At 45.0% G+C, this 21,160-nt stretch overlaps 1 protein-coding gene across 2 annotated transcripts in view; it reads left to right on the top strand.

The window, feature by feature from the left end:
• arap3 (ArfGAP with RhoGAP domain, ankyrin repeat and PH domain 3) overlaps positions 1-21,160 on the top strand; it is a 344,677-nt gene that overhangs the window by 109,007 nt on the left and 214,510 nt on the right. The gene's annotated exons all lie outside the window — the stretch shown is intronic.

A 21,160-nucleotide genomic window follows, 5' to 3' on the forward strand; every position in this document is an offset into this window, starting at 1 on the left:
AGGCAGCAGTGCCACCCTTGTCAAACTCCGGCCAATGAAATCCCAATGAAAGGTGGCCAGAAACCTAAAAATCAACTACCAACAACAGTTAAACTCATGAGTTATTAGGGTATTAATAAGAGACAGGAAATCAACACAACTGTTCTCCAGGCCACTTCATGAGAAAGAAGTATGGAAAATGGTAACAGAAGCCACAATCATCTACTGGTTCTAAGTTCCAACAGGCTTCAACCATGAAATACATGAAGAACAAGGAGTTTATCCAGATTGAAAGACAAGAAAGAATCGAGGTTAGTTATAAACAGGTGTTATCAATTCTAGAAGAAGTGAAAGTAAACAAGTCCCCTGGGCTGGATGAGATTATCCAAGGATTCTCTGGAAAGCTAGGGAGAAGATAGCAGAGTCTTTGGCTTTGATATTTGAGTCGTCACTGTCTACAGGTTTAGTACCAGAGAACTGGAGGATTTCAAATGTTGTGCCCTTGTTCAAGAAGGGCAGTAGAGATGACCCAGGTAATTATAGACCAGTGAGCCTTATGTCTGTTATAGGAAAGGCTTTGGAAAGGATTATAAGAGATAAGATTTATAATCATCGAGCAAGCAACAATTGGATTTCTGATAGTCAACATGGTTTCATTAAGGGCAGGTTGTGTTTCACAAACTTCATTGAGTTTTTTGGGAAGGTGACCAACATGTAGATGAGGGTAGGGCAGTTGACTTGGTATACATGGACTTCATTAAAGCCTTTGATAAGGTTCCACATGGTAGGCTGTTGGAGAAAATCCAGAGGCATGGAATTGAGGGTGATTTAGCAGTTTGGCCTAGAAACTGGCTTTCTGAAAGAAGGCAGTGAGTGGTGGTTTGTGAAAAATAGTCAGCCTGGAGTCCAATTAGTAGTGGCGTGCCACAAGGATCTGTTTTGGGACCACTACTGTTTGTCATTTTTATAAATAACTTAGATGCAGGCATAGGTGGATGGATTAGTAAATTTGCAGATGATACTAAAGTCGATGGAGTCGTGGACAGTGTGGAAGAATGTTACAGGTTGCAGGGGGACTTGGATAAACTGCAGAATTGGGCTGAGAGGTGGCAAATCGAGTTCAATGCAGCTAAATGTGAGGTGATTCACTTTGGGAAGAATGACAGGAAGGCAATGGAAAGATTCTTGGTAGTGTGGATGTGCAGAGGGATTCTGGAGTCCATGTACATAGATCCCTGAAAGTTGCCACCCAGGTGGATTGTGCTGTTAAGAAGGCATACAGTGTGTTAGGTTTCATTCATAGAGGGATTGAGTTCCAGAGCCACAATATCACGCTGCAACTATACAAAACGCTAGAGCGGCCACATTTGGAATATTGCATACAGTTCTGGTCACCATATTTCGGGAAGGATGTGGAAGCATTGGAAAAGGTGCAGAGGAGGTTTACCAGGATGTTGCCTGGTCTGGAGGGAAGGATATACGAGGAAAGGCTGAGAGACTTGAGTCTGTTCTCATTGGAAAGAAGAAGGCTGAGAGGGGATTTGATAAGACATACAAGATGATCAGAGGATTAGATAGGGTAGACAGCGAAAGTCTTTTTCCAAGGATGATAACAACAGCTTGTATGTGGGAGCGTAACTACAAATTGAGGGGTGATAGATTTAAGACAGATGTCAGAGGCAGGTTCTTTACGCAGAGAGCGATAAGGGCATGGAATGTGCTGAAAATGTGTTGCTGGAAAGGCGCAGCAGGCCTGGCAGCATCCAAGGGGCAGGAGAATCGACGTTTCGGGCATGAGCCCTTCTTCAGGAATGAGGAGAGTGTGCCAAGCAGGCTAAGATAAAAGGTAGGGAGGAGTGACTTGGGGGAGGGGCAATGGAGATGCGATAGGTGGAAGGAGGTCAAGGTGAAGGTGATAGGCCGGAGTGGGGTGGGGGCGGAGAGGTCAGGAAAAAGATTGCAGGTTAGGAAGGTGGTGCTGAGTTCGAGGGATTTGACTGAGACAAGGTAGGGGGAGGGGAAATGAGGAAACTGGAGAAATCTGAGTTCATCCCTTGTGGTTAGAGGGTTCCCAGGCGGAAGATGAGGCGCTCTTCCTTGAGCCGTCGTGTTGCTATGGTCTGGCGATGGAGGAGTCCAAAGACCTGCATGTCCTTGGTGGAGTGGGAGGGGGAGTTGAAGTGTTGAGTCATGGGGTGCTTGGGTTGGTTGGTCCGGGTGTTGCAGAGGTGTTCTCTGAAACGTTCCACAAGTAGGCGGCCTGTCTCCCCAAAATAAAGGAGGCCACATCGGGCGCAGCGGTTGCAGTAAATGATGTGTTTGGAGGTGCAGGTGAATTTGTGGCGGATATGGAAGGATCCCTTGGGGCCTTGGAGGGAAGTAAGGGGGGAGGTGTGGCCGCAACTTTTACATTTCTTGTGGTTGCAGGGGAAGGTGCTGGGAGTGGAGGTTGTGGAGTTGGTGGGGTGTGTGGACCTAACGAGGGAGTCATGGAGGGAAAGGTCTTTTTGGAACGCTAATAGGGGAGGGGAGGGAAATATATCCCTGGTGGTGGGGTCCGTTTGCAGGTGGCGGAAATGACGACAGATGATGTGATGTATATGGAGGTTGGTGAGGACCAGGGGGGTTCTGTCCTGGTGGTGATTGAAGGGTGGGGTTGAAGGGCAGAGGAACGGGAAGTGGAGGAGATGCGGTGGAGGGCATTGTCGATCACATCTGGGGGGAAATTGTGGCCTTTGAAGAAGGAGGCCATCTGGGTTGTACAGTATTGGAACTGGTCCTCCTGGGAACAGATGCGGCGGAGACGAAGGAATTGGGAATATGGGATGGCGATTATACAGGGGGCAGGTTGGGAGGAGGTGTGGTCTAAGTAGCTATGGGAGTCGGTCGGTTTATAGTGAATGTCCGTGTTGATTCGGTCATCCGAGATAGAAATGGAGAGGTCTAGGAAGGGGAGGGAGGAGTCTGAGACGGTCCAGGTAAATTTGAGGTTGGGGTGGAAGGTATTGGTAAAGTGGATGAACTGTTCAACCTCCTCGTGGGAGTACGAGGCAGCGCCGATACAGTCATCGATGTAGCGGAGGAAAAGGTGGGGGGTGGTGCCAGTGTAGCTGCGGAAGATGGACTGTTACACACATCCTCCGAAGAGGCAGGCATAGCTGGGGCCCATGCGGGTGATATTGGCTACTTCTTTGGTTTGGAGGAAGTGGGAGGATTAGAAAGAGAAGTTGTTCAGAGTGAGGACCAGTTCAGTCAGTCGAAGAAGGGTGTCAGTGGAAGGGTACTGGTTGGTACGTCGGGAAAGGAAGAAGTGGAGGGCTTTGAGTCCTTCGTGATGGGGGATGGAGGTGTACAGGGACTGGATGTCCATGGTGAAGATAAGGTGCTGGGGATCGGGGAAGCGAAAATCATGGAAGAGGTGGAGGGCGTGGGTGGTGTCCCAAACGTAGGTGGGGAGTTCTTGGACTAAGGGGGACAGGACCATATCGAGGTATGCAGAGATGAGTTCGGTGGGGCAGGAGCAGGCTGAGACAATGGGTCGGCCGGGGCAGTCAGGTTAGTGGATTTTGGGCAGGAAGTAGAAATGGACGGTGCGGGATTGTGGGACTATGAGGTTAGAGGCGGTGGATGGGAGATCCCTTGAGGTGATGAGGTTATGGATGGTCTGGGAGATGATGGTTTGGTGGTGGGAGATGGAGTCATGGTCAAGGGGGCAGTCGGAGGAGGTGTCCGCGAGCTGGCATTTAGCCTCAGCGGTGTAAAGGTCGGTGCACCAAATTACCACCGCGCCTCCCTTTGATAGTGAGGTTGGGGTTGGAACAGAGGGAGTGGAGGGCTGCACGTTCCGAGGGTGAGAGGTTGGAGTGGGTGAGAGGGGTGGAGAGGTGGAGGCGGTTAATTTCGTGGCGACAGTTGGCTATGAAGCGATCGAGGTGGGTAAGAGGCCAGCAAGGCGTGTCCAGGTGGATGGGGTGTGTTGGAGGCGGGACAAGGGGTCGTCAGAGGGTGGGCGAGAATCCTGGTTAAAGAAGTAGGCGTGGAGGCGATAGGGTTTCCATGTCTACTTCAACCAGGATTCTTGCCCACCCTCTGCTGCTGTAATTCTGACCCTATGTAGACATGTTAAATCTGCAAGTTTGTTATGAGATACTTTTGATATATGTCTTTTTTTAAGTCCTTTACATTTTCATGGCAATTGAGTTGCCCTTCATGTTTCGTTGGTGTATGTTCAGAGTCGAGAGTATGTTGCTGGAAAAGCACAGCAGGTCAGGCAGCATCCGAGGAGCAGGACAATCAACATTTCAGGCATATGCCCTTCATCAGGAATGGGGATATGCCTGAAACATCAACCCTCCTGCTCCTCGGATGCTGCTTGACCTGCTGTGCTTTTCCAGCAACATACTCTCAATTCTGATCTCCAACAACTGCAGTCCTCACTTTCTCCTGGTGTACGTTCAGACAACTGCATCTGAATAGTGTTGAGGGGAAAAACATCAGTTTCAGAGTTAGGATCGGGGTTCAGTGTCAGAGTTTACGGAGGGCTTGGAGGCCCTGGTCATGGCGGATGGAGGTGTAGAGAGATTGGATATCCATGGTGAAGATGAGGCATTGGGGGCCGGGGAAACAGAAGTCTTGGAGGAGGTGGAGGGCGTGGGTGGTGTCTCGAACGTATGTGGGGAGTTCCTGGACTAGGGGGTTAGGACAGTGTCGAGGTAGGTAGAGATGTGTTCAGTGGGGCAGGAGCTGAGACAATGGGTCGGCCAGAGTGGTCAGGCTTGTGGATCTTGAGAAGGAGGTAGAACCGAGCAGTGCGGGGTTCCCGGACTATGAGGTTGGAAGCTGTGGGTGGGAGATCTCCTGAGGTGATGAGGTTCTATATGGTATGGGAGATGATGGTTTGGTGATGGGGGGGTGGGGTCATGGTCGAGGGGACAGTCGGAAGAGGTGTCCTCAAGTTGGCACACCCACGCCCTCCACCTCCTCCAAGACTTCTATTTCCCCGGCCCCCAACACCTCATCTTCACCATGGATATCCAATCCCTCTACACCTCCATCTGCCATGACCAGGGCCTTCAAACCCTCCATTTTTTCCTCTCCAATTGTCCCCAACAGTACCCTTCCACCGACACTCTCATTCGTTTGGCCGAACTGGTCCTCATCCTTAACAATTTCTCCTTCGAATCCTCCCACTTTCTCCAGACCAAAGGGGTAGCCATGGGCACATGTATGGGCCCCAGCTATGCCTGTCTCTTTGTTGGCTACGTAGAACAGTTGATCTTCCGTAATTACACTGGCACCACTCCCCACCTTTTCCTCCGCTACATTGATGACTGCATTGGCGCCACCTCGTGCACCCGCGAGGAGGTTGAGGAATTCATCAACTTCACCAACACATTCCACCCTGACCTTAAATTTACCTGGACCATCTCTGACACCTCCCTCTCCTTCCTGGACCTCTCCATCTCCATTAATGATGACCAGCTTGACACTGACATTTTTTACAAACTCACCGACTCCCACAGCTACCTGGATTACACCTCTTCCCACCCTACCTCTTGCAAAAATGCCATCCCTTATTTCCAATTCCTCTGCCTCTGTCGTATCTGCTCCCAGGAGGACCCGTTCCACCACAGAACACACCAGATGGCTTCCTTCTTTAGAGAAACCAATTTCCCTTCCCACGTGGTTAAAGATGCCCTCCAATGCACCTCATCCACATCCCGCACCTCCGCCCTCAGACCACACCCCTCCAACCGTAACAAGGACAGAACGTCCCGGTGCTCACTTTCCACCCTACCAACCTTCTCATAAACCAAATCATCCGCCGACATTCCCGCCACCTCCAAAAAGATCCCACCATCAGGGATATATTTCCCTCCCCACCCCTTTCCGCCTTCCGCAAAGACCATTCCCTCCGTGATTACCTGGTCAGGTCCACGCCCCCCCCCCCCCCCCCCCCCCCTACAACCCACCCTCCCATCCTGGCACCTTCCCCTGTCACTGCAGGAACTGTAAAACCTGCGCCCACACCTCCTCCCTCACCTCCATCCAAGGCCCTAAAGGAGCCTTCCACAACCATCAGAGTTTTACCTGCACATCCACTAATATCATTTATTGTATCCGTTGCTCCCGATGCGGTCTCCTCTACATTGGGCAGACTGGGCGCCTCCTAGCAGAGCACTTTAGGGAACATCTCTGGGACACCCGCACCAATCAACCACACTGCCCTGTGGCCCAACATTTCAACTCCCCCTCCCACTCTGCCGAGGACATGGAGGTCCTGGGCCTCCTTCACCACCGCTCCCTCACCACCAGACGCCTGGAGGAAGAACGCCTCATCTTCCGCCTCAGAACACTTCAACTCCAGGGCATCAATGTGGACTTCAACAGTTTCCTCATTTCCCCATCCCCCACCTCATCCTAGTTCCAAACTTCCAGCTCAGCACTGTCCCCATGACTTGTCCGGACTTGTCCTACCTGCCTGTCTCCTTTTCCACCTATCCACTCCACCCTCTCCTCCCTGACCTATCACCTTCATCCCCTGCCCCACTCACCCATTGTACTCCATGCTACTTTCTCCCCACCCCCACCCTCCTCTAGCTTATCTCTCCACGCTTCAGGCTCTCTGCCTTTATTCCTGATGAAAGGCTTTTGCCCGAAATGTCGATTTCACTGCTCCTTGGATGCTGCCTGAACTGCTGTGCTCTTCCAGCACCACTAATCCAGAATTGTGTTACAATAGGATAACGATGAGTTTATTGTCTTTGTAACATGGCAATCATTGCAGAATCGTTGATAGCTTCAATACAGTCTTTGTCAGTTCCAGTGCAGCCTTTGTTAATTTCTGCGTGCTCCAGTTTCAGTGGAGATATTGTCAGTTTCAATGTCTGCCTGGAAATCCATTGCTGCAGTAATGGACGCTAATTGCTCTTCCTGAGAAGGACGATTACTGCAGCCCTGGCTATGAGCATTTCATACTGCGTCTGTATCGTGCTGTTAGCCTTTCTATAAGAGGTGTTGCCCTGACCCAGATACTTTGGCGGGCAGTGTTTGTAACTCATGTGTATTCTCTCCCCCACCTGCCTTAAACTAATCAACTGGGTTGTGAGCGCATTGTGCTGGCATCCTGGTGGCTCCAGACAGTGTCTGTATCTGCTCTGCTGTTTCCCTCCATATTGTGATTCGGCAGCCATCTTGTGTGTCAAGTTGGCCAACTGATGGCTCATCAGCCATCTTGTGTGTCTGTGAGTGTAGTGTCACCCTGCCCCATGCCATCTCCCTCTTCAATAGGAAGTATTTTCGTTCCCCAGTGTGGGAGAAGGAAGTGGTTACTTGACAGTAACTTCCCTTATTTCTTGCTTCCTTTGTCTTTCAGACGCAGTAAGTCTGGTTCATAGTCTAGTTACAGCATGTGCTGGAGTTTTAAGAAAGGCATACATCCAGTATTCAAAGGATTAGGATCACAACAACTGAAGAAATAGGAGCTGGAATGGGCTGTTCAGCCATAGAAGCCTTATCTGTCATTTAATTAAATAAGATTGATTTTCAACTTCATCACTATTTTTCCAAATAATCCACATGCCTTTTGATGTCTGTAATAATCAGAAATCTATTAATTCCAACCTTCAGCAAACTCAGTGACTGAGTTTACACAGCCTCTGATTAAGCACTTCCACAGATTCACTTCCATTGGAGTGAAGAAATGCCTCCTCATCACAGTCCTAAGTTGTCTCTCTCTTATTCAAAAGCTGTGCCCCTACTTCCAAAAGCACACATCCAACCAGAGGATACATCCTTCCTGCATTGACCCTACTGAGAGCTGCCAGAATTTTATATGTTCCTGTTTCTGCAGTTTCTGTTCTCAGATGGATGAATATTATTGAGCACTGTGTACCAAGGAGATTTTTCGAATAGCCAAGAGCATCCTTTTTATTGATTTTAGGAAATGGGTATCACTAGCTGCGCTAGCATTTGTTATCCAAATCTAATTGTCTTGGAGATCGTGGTGGTGAGCTGTCTTGTCAAACCGCTGCAATTCATGGGTGTAGATGGGGAACTCGGAATTTGTTAGGGAGGGAATTCCAGGATTTTGACAGTGACTCTGAAGGAACAGCATTATATTTCCAAATCAGAATGGTAAGTGGTTTAGAGGACAACTGCCCTTGTTCCTCTGAATAGCGGTGGTAGTAGGTTTAGAAGGTCCTGTCTAAGGAGCCTTGGTGAATACAAGTGCATCTTGTAGATAGTGCACATTGCTGCTACTGAGTGTCATTGGTTGAGGGAGTGGATGTTGGTGGATGTGGTACCAATCAAGTGGGGGCTGCTTTGTCCTTGGATGGTGTCAAGCTTCTTGACTGTTGTTGGAACTGCACCTATCTAGGCAAATGGGGAATATCCTGATTTGTGCATTGTAGATGGTGGACAGGCTTTTGGGAGTCAGGAGGTGAGTTAATCACTGCAAGATTCCTAATCTCTAACTTGCTTTTGTAGCCACAGTATTTATGTGACAGGTCCAGTTCAGTTCCTGGTCAAAGCTAGTCTAAGCATGTTTGTACTGAGGGATTTAATGATGGTGATGCCATTAAATGTAAAAGGACAATGGTTAGATTGTCTCTTATTGGAAATGGTCATTGCCTGGAACGTATGTGGTGCAAATGTTACTTTTTAAACCAAGCCTGGATATTATCCAGATCTTGTTGCATTTGAACATGGATTGCTTCAGTGTCTGAGGAGTCATGAATGGTGCTGAACATTGTGCAATCATCAGTGCTTTCTGTCATTATGACAGATGGAAGATCATTGAGGAAGAAGCTGAAGATGGTTGGGCCAAGGACACTATCCTGAGACCTCCTGAGTCTCTGGTACAGATGGAAGCCATTTCAACCCATTGACTCCACATCTAACTCATTAGAATATTAATGTCAGTATATTTCAGAATTAACTAGGGACAATGTGGACATACGGAACTGAAATAAACACAAGGAAATGAAATAACAATGAGGGAAGTTAATTCATTTTGTAAGCAAGTAATTAACAATTCTGAAGTTTTGAAAAGACCAAGAACTATAGTGAGCATTACTAAAATCATCTCATCCATGCCAGCAATGATATTCAAACCAGAATGGATAAGCAAATGTTTAGAGTTGTCCATCTCATATATGCACACCATGGAGCTCACTGTCTCTGGTGTTGCGCTCTTGATTGATAAATGTCGGGTTATTCAGCAGCAAAGAGGCTCTTTCTGATTCAATGTGCTCATTTTGTTCTGTGTAAATGATGTAATCTCACACATAGCTAATTCTCTTTACAATTTATTAAGAGCCAAAAGAGACCACATTTCGAAGCAAATAGCCAAGTTAAATTGTATGATCCAACAGATAGTATCTTATTGATCTCATGTTACTGTTGGTTCCTCTGTTAAATAGTTAATAGTATTCTATGAAGCTATCTGAAACATTTCTACAAAATAAATTGAAGTCTAGCTTCTCTAATAGTTAAGCATGTAGTATGTCATGGATGATATCAAGATCATAGTTTTGCCCACATCCAAAGGATCATTATTGTATGATATTATTTTCACAGAATCACCGGATTGTTACAAAGCAGAAGGAGGGCATTCAGCCAATCATGTCTAACCTGGCTTTCTGAATGAGTAATTCACCTCGTATTATTCTTTTGCCATGATGTGGAGGAACTGGTGTTGGACTGGGATGGACAAAGTTGAAAAGCATATAACACCAAGCTATAGTCCAACAGGTTTATTTGGAAGTACTAGCTTTCAGAGTGCTGTTCCTTCTTCAGGTGGCTGTGGAGTATAAGATCATAAGACACAGAATTTATAGCAAAAGATTACAGTGTCATACAGTGCTGAAAATGAGTTGCTGGAAAAGCGCAGCAGGTCAGGCAGCATCCAAGGAACAGGAGATTCGACGTTTCGGGCATAAGCCCTTCTTCAGGAATGAGGAAAGTGTGTCCAGCAGGCTAAGATAAAAGGTAGGGAGGAGGGACTTGGGGGAGGGGCGATGGAGATGCAATAGGTGGAAGGAGGTCAAGGTGAGAGTGATAGGCCGGAGTGGGGTGGGGCAGAGAGGTCAGGAAGAAGATTGCAGGTTAGGAAGGCAGTGCTGAGTTCGAGGGATTTGACTGAGACAAGGTGGGGGGAGGGGAAATGAGGAAACTGGAGAAATCTGAGTTCATCCCTTGTGGTTGGAGGGTTCCCTGGGAGAGCGCCTCATCTTCCGCCTGGGAACCCTCTAACCACAAGGGATGAACTCAGATTTCTCCAGTTTCCTCATTTCCCCTCCCCCCACCTTGTCTCAGTCAAATCCCTCGAACTCAGCACCACCGTCCTAACCTGCAATCTTCTCCCTGACCTCTCCGCCCCCACCCCACTCCGGCCTATCACCCTCACCTTGACCTCCTTCCACCTATCGCATCTCCATCGCCCCTCCCCCAAGTCCCTCCTCCATACCTTTTATCTTAGCCTGCTGGACACACTTTCCTCATTCCTGAAGAAGGGCTTATGCCCGAAACATCGAATCTCCTGTTCCTTGGATGCTGCCTGACCTGCTGCGCTTTTCCAGCAACACATTTTCAGCTCTGATCTCCAGCATCTACAGACCTCACTTTCTCCTCCAGTGTCATACAGTTGGATTGTTAAGTCTTTCATCTTTTCGAATGCAGGTTTGGTTCATTAATATGTAAATCCCAGAACTTCTTTTAAGTCACCTTCTCAAGATAACAAAGTTTTATAACAAAAGGTGACATTTCAGCTTAGATAATGCATTAAAGGTGTGAGGTCAGAGTCTGTCTGTATCCCGATCTTGAGTCAGTCTGGCTCTATTTCCAAAGTGGAATTTACCCTCATACTCACACCCATACACACACCCCCTCAGAGCCTTATACTTCAGCACGCACGCGCGCGCGCACACACACACACACACATACACACGCACACACACACACACACACTTTATCAAGCTTTCACAAATACAAACATGCACTCTCTCATGTACTCACACTCACATACTCTCTCTCTCTCAGGCATGCCACACACAAACAAGTCTGTGGGGTGAATTTGTATTTGCAAAATTATATTTCCAGATACATTCTATTTTGCTCAAAAAATGCACAATCTGCAGGCAGTCAATACATGTAATATTTTGTAAATTCCACTTTGGAAATAGAACCCATCTGACTCAAGACTGAGATACAGACAGACTCTGACCTCACATCTTTAATGTATTGTCTGACCTGAGATGTCACCTTTTGTTATAAAACCTAGTTATCTTGAAAAGGTGACTTAAAAGAAGTTCTGGAATTTACTTATTAATGAACCAAAACCTGCATTCCAAAAGATGAAAGACTTAACAATCCAGGTTTGTTTAACATGTCACTCTATGACACTGTAATCTTTTGCTATAAATTCTGTGTCTTATGATTTTATACTCCACAACACCGTATTTGATAAGGTTCCCCATGGTAGGCTCATTCAGAAGGTCAGGAGGAATGGGATACAGGGGAACTTAGCTGTCTGGATACAGAATTGGCTGGCCAACAGAAGACAGTGAGTAGTATTAGAAGGAAAATATTCTGCCTGGAAGTCTGTGCTGAGTGGTGTTCCACAGGGCTCTGTCCTTGGGCCTCTACTGTTTGTAATTTTTATCAATGACTTGGCTGAGGGGATTGAAGGATGGGTCAGCAAGTTTGCAGAAGACACAATGGTTGGAGGTGTCGTTGACAGTATAGAGGATTGTTGTAGGCTGCAACGGGACAGTGACAGGATGTAGAGATGGGCTGAGAGGTGGCAGATGGAGTTCAACCTGAATAAATGCGGGGTGATGCATTTTGGAAAGTCAAATTTGAAAGCTGAGTACAGGATTAAGGATAGGATTCTTGGCAGTGTGGAGGAACAGAGGGACCTTGGTGTGTCCAGGTACATAGATCCCTTAAAATGGCCACCCAAGTGGACAGAGTTGTTAAGATAGCATATGGTGTTTTGGGCTTTCATTAACAGGGGGATTGAGTTTAAGAGTCGTGAGATCTTATTGCAGCTCTATAAAACTTTGGTTAGACTGCTCTTGGAATACTGTGTCCAGTTCTGGTCGCCCTATTATAGGAAAGATGTGGATGCTTTGGAAAGGGTTCAGAGGAGGTTTATCAGGATGCTGCCTGGACTGGAGGGCTTATCTTATGAAGAGAGGTTGACTGAGCTCGGACCTTTTTCATTGGAGAAAAGGAGGAGGAGAGGGGACCTAACTGAGGTATACAAGATAATGAGAGGCATAGATAGAGTGAATAGCCAGAGACTATTTCCCAGGGCAGAAATGGCTAACACGAGAGGTCATAGTTTTAAACTGGTTGGAGGAAAGTATAGAGGGGGTGTCAGAGGTAGGTTCTTTACACAGAGAGTTGTGAGAGCATGTAATGCATTGCCAGCAGCAGTTGTGGAAGCAAGGTCATTGGGAACATTTAAGAGACTGCTGGACATGCAAATGGTCACAGAAGTTTGAGGGTGCATACATGAGGATCATTGTTTGGCACAACATAGTGGGCTGAAGGGCCTGTTCTGTGCTGTACTGTTCTATGTTCTATGTTCTAACCACCTGATGGAGGAACAGCTCTTCGCAAGCTATTGCTTCCAAATAAACCTATTGGACTGTAGCCTGGTGTTATGTGATTTTTAATTCTATTCTCTTGCCATCACCTGGTTACCCGATGAAATGTTCCTTTTGAAATAACCATCTATTTTCCTTTTGAAATCTTGAGTGAACCTGCCTCCCCCACACTCTCAGATAGTGCATTCCAGACCCTGATGACTTACCAAGTTAAACAAAATTTCCTTTTTATATGAATTACTTTAAATTCATGCCCTCGTGTTTCTTGATTATTTCATGAGTAGGAACATTTTATCCCTATTTACTCTGCCCATACATTTCATGCTTTTGAAAACTGTACTCAGATCTCCTGACAACCTCCTTCTTCAGAGTGAACTGTCCCAGCTCCTTCAATCTTTCTTCAAAACTGACATTCCTCATCCCTGGAGCCATTTTCATAAATCTTACATGCGCTGTCTCTGATGCCTTCACATCCTTTCTACTATCTTGATAATTAAAAAGATGAGAAAGATTGTGTGACACATGAAGCCTAGCAAAGAGCACTCTCGTCTCACAATCACACTGCTTAGTTTTGAGGTCCAACCCAAGGAATGAGCTGTTATTCCTGTAGAGTATTAATGAATTTGAAACTTTGAATGCTTAGTTGTGTGCCTACAATATATGTAGATTCATTTGATTTAAGGTAGCAATGCAACTTACAAAGGACACAAACATATAAGGGAAGGCAAATGCTGAGGATGGCACAATGAGGGGTATAGATAGGTTAAACAAGAGGAGGTAAACTTAGCAAATGGTTGATGTGAGAAAATGTAAAGTTATGCACTTTGACAGGAAGAATAGAGGAGATGAATATTATTTAATTGGGGGAAAATTGCAGAAAGTTTAAAAACAGAAGGATTTGGGATTCCTCATGCATGAATCATAAAAAGCTAACATCCAAATACAGAGGGCAAAATCTGAGGCAAATGGAATGTTGGCCTTTATTGTAAAGGGACAGGAATACAAAAAAGGGGAGGTTTTGATCCAACCATAAACAGCACTGGTTAGGTCACAGTTGGAATTGTGTGAACAGTTTAGACTCATTAGATTCCCTACAGTGTGGAAACAGACCCTTCGGCCCAACCAGTCCTCCTAAGAGTAACCCACCCAGACCATTTTCCCTGTGACTAATGCACCTAACACTATGGACAATTTAGCATGGCCAATTCACCTGATTTGCACATCTTTGAACTGCTGGAGGAAACCCAAACAGACACGGGAGAACGTGCAGACTCCATACAGACAGTCGCCCGAGGCTGGAATCGAACCTGGGACTCTGGTGCTGTGAGGCAGCAGTTCTAACTACTGAGCCACCACACATTATTAAAGGAATGATATCCAGGCATTGAAGGTAGTCCAGAGAAGGTCCATTAGGTTGATCCTGGGGATGGAGGGAGTGTTCTGTGAAGAGAGGTTGAATACGTGGGCTTGTATTCTTTGGAATTTATAAGAATTAGAGGAGATACTATTGCCATATACAAGATTCTTAGGGAATCTTATAATATTCCAAATGTGGTCTGACCACAGCCTTATACAGCCTCAGCATTATACTCCTGTCCTTGCATTCTAGCCCTTTTGAAATGAATGCTAATATTGCATATCCCTTCTTAACTGCAAACTGAACCTGCATGTTAACCTTAAGAGACTCCTCAACTAGAATTCCCAAGTACCATACACTTAAGATTTTTGAGGACTTTCTCTATTTAGAAAATAGTGGATGTTCCTCCCAAAGTGCATAACGTCACATTTTCCCACATTGTATTCTATCTGCCACTTATTTGCTGACTCTTCTAGCTTGTTAAGTCCATCTGCAGCCTCCTTGCTTCTTCAACACTACCTGTCCCTCCACCTATTTTTGTGTCATCTGCAAACTTAACAACAATGCTCTCAGTCACTTTGTCTAGATCTTTAATGAATAATGTGAATAATTGTGGTCCCAACTGGACTCCTGCAGAACTCCACGAGTCACCAGCTGCTATCCTTAAAAAAAACCTCTTTATCCCCATTGTCTGCCTTCTGTGAGTCAACCAATCCTCTATCCATGGTTAGAGGCAAAAAAACTGCAGATGCTGGAATCCAAAATAGACAGGCAGGAGGTTGAAAGAACACAGCAAGCCAGGCAGCACCAGGAGGTGGAGAAGTAGTCATTTCAGGTGTAACACTTCTTCAGGACTGGGGGTGGGAATGGGGGAAGCTACAGAAAAAGGGGGTGGTGAAGTGGGGATCGGTGAAGACAGGTAGAGGGCACGACCTGGTTGGTCAATGGGAGGAATTAATCCAGTTGGTGGCAGGGAGCAGTGAAAGGGATGGGGACAGGCTGGTAAGGGAGTCAGGGGATGGAAAGGGAGGTTATTTGAAATTGGAGAACTCAATGTTGAATCCTCAGGCTGTAGGTTGCCCAGGTGAAAGATAAGGTATTGTTCCTCCAATTTGCGGTTTGGTTCGTTGTGGCAATGGAGGAGGCCAAGCACGGTCAGGTTGGACAGGAAGCTGTTAGGGGAATTGAAATGGGCGGTAATTGGGAGGTCCAGTCGCCCCCTGCAGACCCGGTTGCGATACTCAGTGAACCATTCCCTAAGTTTATGCTCCCTATTTGATCTTCTCAACATTGGGGAGACTGAAACTTAGGGAATGGTTCACCGAGCACCGCAGATGTGAATCAGCCTTGGTGTCCTGGGCCTGGAGTACAAAGTAGGCCAGTTTAGGTAATTATAGCAGATTTCAGTCCCTAAATGACATTTGTGAATCATATGAGTTTTTGCAACAGTTTTAGTTCTATGGTCACCTTCACTGAAACTAGCTTTATATTTCATCTTCATTAATTCAATTTAACTTCTACTAGCTGATGTGAGAGAACTTGTAGTCACAAGTCCAAAAAAAATTACCTGAATCTCTGGATGACAGTGACATTAACACTATGCCACCATCACCCCAGATTGCAAGTGAGACCTATGCTCAGAGTGAAAAGTCCATATTCATAAAGAATTTAATTGCCAGACCTACCTGGTAAATTGTCAGGTCTGGTGTTGATATGGTGTGCATGGATTTATGGAGGCATTTGATACAGTGTCACACAACAGACTTGTGAGGAACATTGTAGGTCATAATATAAAAGAATTGGTAGCAACGTACACACATACAAAATTGCCTGAGGGATAAGAAATAGGGAGTAATGGTCAATGGGGAATTTTAAGGCTGCAGGAAGGTTTGTAGTGAGTTTCCCGAGGGTCAGTATTGGGATCCTTATTATTCCTGGATCTTGCTGTGCAAGGATAATTTCAAAATTTGAAAATAGCACAAATCTTGGAAGAATTGTAAACTGTGAAGAACTTCAGAAGGACATTAATAAGTTGGTGGAGTTGGTGGATAAATGGCAGATGAGGTTTAATGCAGAGAAGTGCATGGTAATGCAATTTGGTACAAAGGATATGGAGACTATGAAATAAAAAGATACTGTTCAAAAAGGCATGCAAGAACAGAAAGACCTGGGTGTATATGTACACAAATGACAAGACAGGTAGAGAGAGACTTCATTGATAGAGGCCTTGAGTGCAAGAGCGGGGAGATTATGATAAACCTGTATAAGAACAATGATGAACATAAGCTGGAGTATTATGCACAGTTCAGGGTGACACACTGATGGAAGAATATGAATGTATTGGAAAGATTACAGAAGAATGATTCCAGGGATGAGACATTTTAACAGAAAATATTGGAGAAGTTGGGACAGGAGAAGGTGAAGACATGAGTAATATCCCAATAATTAAAGGGAGTCAGGGGGCTGAGTTGAATATGGTTGCCATTACAAAAGAGAAAGTGCTAGAAAAGCTAAAAGGTCTTAAAATTGATAAATCTCCTGGCCCCGATGGGATACATCCTAGAGTTCTGAGAGAGGTGGCTGAGGAAATAGCAGAGGCATTGGTTGAGATCTTTCAAAAGTCACTGGAGTCAGGGAAAGTCCTGGATGATTGGAAGATTTCTGTTGTAATCACCTTGTTCAAGAAAGGATCAAGACAAAAGATGGAAAATTATAGGCCAATTAGCCTAACCTCGGTTGTTGGTAAAATTCTAGAATCCATCATTAAGGATGAGGTTTCTAAATTCTTGGAAGATCAGAATCTGATTAGAACAAGTCAACATGGATTTAGTAAGGGGAGGTCGTGCCTGACAAACCTCTTCTTTGAAGAGGTGACAAGTAGGTTAGACTAGGGAAACCCAGTGGATGTGATCTATCTAGACTTCCAAAAGGCCTTTGATAAGCTGCCACACGGGAGGCTGCTGAGCAAGGTGAGGGCCCATGGTGTTCGAAATGAGCTACTGGTATGGATTGGGGATTGGCTGTCTGACAGAAGGCAGAGAGTTGGGATAAAAGGTTCTTTTTCAGAATGGCAGCCAGTGACAAGCGGTGTCCCGCAGGGTTCAGTGTTGGGGCCACAGCTGTTCACATTATATATTAATGATCTGGATGAAGGGACTGGGGGCATTCTAGCGAAGTTTGCCGATGATATGAAGTTAGGTGGACAGGCAGGTAGTACTGAGGCAGTGGGGAGGCTGCAGAAGGACCTAGACAGTTTGGGAGAGTGGTCCAGGAGATGGCTGATGGAATTCAATGTGAGCAACTGCGAGATCCTGCACTTTGGAAAAAAGAATAAAAGCATAGACTACTTTCTAAACGGTGAAAAAATTCATAAAGCCAAAGTACAAAAGGATCTGGGAGTACTTGTTGAGGATTCTCTAAAGGTAAACATGCAGGTTGAGTCCATGATTAAGAAAGCAAATGCAATGTTGTCACTTATCTCAAGAGGGTTGGAATATAAAAGCACCGTTGTGCTACTGAGACTGTATAAAGCTCTGGTTAGGCCCCATTTGGAGTACTGTGTCCAGTTTTGGTCCCCACACCTCAGGAAGGACATACTGGCACTGGAATGTGTCCAGCGGAGATTCACATGGATGATCCCTGGAATGGTTGGTCTAACATACGAGGAATGGCTGAGGATCCTGGGATTGTATTCATTGAAGTTTAGAAGATTAAGGGGAGACTTAATAGAAACTTACAAGATAATACATGGCTTGTAAAGAGTGGACGCTAGGAAATTGTTTCCGTTAGGTGAGGAGACTAGGACCCGTGGACACAGCCTTAAAATTAGAGGGGGTCAATTCAGAACAGAAATGCGGAGATATTTCTTCAGCCAGAGAGTGGTGGGCCTGTGGAATTCATTGCCGCAGAGTGCAGTGGAGGCCGGGACGCTAAATGTCTTCAAGGCAGAGATTGATAGATTCTTGATGTCACGAGGAATTAAGGGCTACGGGGAGAATGCGGGTAAGTGGAGTTGAAATGCCCATCAGCCATGATTGAATTGCGGAGTGGACTCGATGGGCTGAATGGCCTTACTTCCACTCCTATGTATTATGGTGTTATGGTCTTATGAAGAGGAGATTAGATAGAAGTTGTCAAAATCATGTCGGGGCAGGAATAGGGTAAATAACGAGATAATATTCCCTGTGTAGTGGAAACAGAAACAATTGAAACATTCAATAGGCACATGATGATTAATTAAATAGAAAGATTTGGCAGGGTTACTAGGAAAAGCAAGAGGTCAGCACTGAGCCATGATGCTCAGAGAGAAAGTGCTGGCACAGTGAGCTGAATAGCCTCCTTACTCACGACGATAATCCTGTAAGCTATAAAGTCATGGATCTGTATAGCATGGAAACGGACCCTTGGGACCAACTCGTCCATGCCAACCAAATATCCTAAATTAATCCAGTCCTATCTGCCAACATTTGGCCCATATCCGTCTAAACCTTTCCTGTTCATATACCCATCCAGATGTCTTTTAAATGTTGTAGTTGTACCAACCTCCACCACTTCCTCTGGTAGCTCGTTCCATTCATGCACTACCTTCTATTTGAAAACGTTGCCCCTCAGGTCCCTTTTAAATCTTTCCTTTCTCACCTTAAATCTACACCATCTAGCTTTTGACTCCCCTACCCTGGGGAAAATACGTTAGCTATTCACCCTATTCATGTCCCTCATGATTTTATAAACCTCTGTCAGGTCATTTTTCAGCCTCCTACACTCCTGGGAAAAATAGCCCCAGCTGATTCAGCCTCTCACTACAGCTCAAACCCTCCAATACCAGCAACATCCTTGTAAATTTTTTCTGAACCCTTTCAAGTTTAATAACATTTTTTCTTGGCTGGGAAACTAGAACTGCACACAGTATTCCACAAGTGGCCTAACCAATGTCTTATACAATATACAGAGATAAGCTGCAGAGCTGGGCTAAGAGATGGCAACTGGAGTTTAATGCAGACAAGTGTGAGGTGATTCATTTTGGTCGGAGTAACCAGAATGCAAAGTACTGGGCTAATGGTAAGATTCTTGGTAGTGTAGATGAGCAGAGAGACCTCGGTGTCCAGGTACACAGATCCTTGAAAGTTGCCACCCAGGTTGACAGGGTTGTTAAGAAGGCAAACAGTGTTTTAGCTTTTATTAATAGAGGGATCAAGTTGTGGATCAATGAGGTTATGCTACAGCTGTACAAAACTCTAGTGCGGCTGCACTTGGAGTATTGTGTACAGTTCTGGTCACCACATTAGAAGAAGGATGTGGAAGCTTTGGAAAGGGTGTAGAGGAGATTTACTAGGATGCTGCCTGGTATGGAGGGAAGGTCTTACGAGGAAAGGCTGAGGGACTTGAGGCTGTTTTCGTTAGAAAGAAGATGGTTGAGAGGTGATTTAATAGAGACATACAAGATAATCAGAGGGTTAGATAGGGTGGAAGGGAGAGCCTTTTTCCAAGTATGGTGACGGCGAGCACGTCGGGACATAGCTTTAAATTGAGGGGTGATAAATATAAGACAGATGTCAGAGGTAGTTTCTTTACCCAGAGAGTAGTAAGGGTATGGAATGCTTTGCCTGCAACAGTAGTAGATTCACCAACTTTAAGTACATTTAAGTCGTCATTGGACAAGCATATAGATGTACATGGAATAGTGTAGGTTAGATGGGCTTCAGATTGGTATGACAGGGCGGCGCAACATAATGTTCTATGTTCTATGTCTCTACAACTTGACATCCCAACTCCTATACTCAATGCACTGACCAATAAAAACAAGCATACCTAACACCAGCTTTACCATCCCATCTACAATATTCCCCAGGACCTTGCCATTAAGTGTATGCATTCTGCTGTGATTCTGTGAAGTGATCTCTTTTCAATATGAGTTTCTTCACTCAGAGAGTAGTAGGGGCGTGGAACGGCCTGCCTGCAACAGTAGTCGACTCGCTGACGTTAAGGGCGTTTAAATGGGCATTGGTCAAACATATGGATAATAATGGAACGGTGTTAGTTAGATAGGAATCAGATTATTTTCACAGGTCGACGCAACATCAAGGACTGAAGGGCTTGTACTGCGCTGTAACATTCTATGTTGTATGTTCTAATAAATTTATACAACATTAATTTCATTTTAATTTTGTAGTACTTGCTCCATTTAATTCTTAAACAGTAAAACATTCTGTTTAAAATGTGAAGACATTTCAGGAAATAACTGTTGTTTGAATTCCATTTTTAAAAGTTAATGATCTCACTTATGATTGGGCAAACTGGGCCTATATTCTTGAAAGTTTCAAAGCATGAGATGTGATCTCATTGAACCTACAGAATATTTAAAGGAATAGGCAGGGTAAATACAGGTAAGATGTTTCCCCTGGTTGTGGAGTCTAGGACTAAGGGAGCAATTTTAAAATAAAGAGGATGCCACTTAGAAAAATTATGCAGAGAATTTGTTTTACTCAGAAGTCTGTGAACCTTTGGAATTGTCTACTGCAGAGGGCTGTGGACACCGAGTTGATACATGTTCGATTATGAATGGTGTGAAGGGTTATGAAAGTACTGTTTGATCAGTCATTATGATCAGCAGGCTTGATGGACTGAATGGTCTACTCCTGTTTCCATGACACTATTCAATAATCTTTGTTTATCTAGTACTTTAAGAAAGCAAAGCATCCTATAGCCAGTTCAATATTCACTTTCATTCACTCTTAAAGTTTTTTTTATACTTCCTCTCTTCAATTATTTATTTTGGTTTTGCTACTTAAATATCTGATTAACTTGGTTCATGTAGCCAGATTTTACAGCTTTTACATCAAAGGTAGAATCTTCTCACTTCTGATTTTACACCTCCTGTATCAATCCAAAGGATTGTCTCCTTGTTACTGATTCTTAAACTTCCAACAGATTCAGGTGAACGCTTGGAAATAATTCATAGAGTCATCGTTTCTTACAGAGAGAAAGAGCAGCAAACATACTGCACAATTTGCTTATAGATCTTTTGTTTGAAAGCAGTCAGTTTGGAAATAAGCTATTTTGAATGTGTAGTAATATTTATGCAGGTAAACATACTAGGTCCTCATAACAGACCATGATTAGTTGACTTTCATTCGAAATTGTTGTTTGAAAAAGGATTATTCACTGCAGATCTGTGAAACCTGTTCTTGTTTGAAGAGTGCCAAGAGCT

This window comes from Hemiscyllium ocellatum, chromosome 16 (assembly GCF_020745735.1).
Source record: "Hemiscyllium ocellatum isolate sHemOce1 chromosome 16, sHemOce1.pat.X.cur, whole genome shotgun sequence".
Lineage (NCBI taxonomy): Eukaryota > Metazoa > Chordata > Chondrichthyes > Orectolobiformes > Hemiscylliidae > Hemiscyllium > Hemiscyllium ocellatum.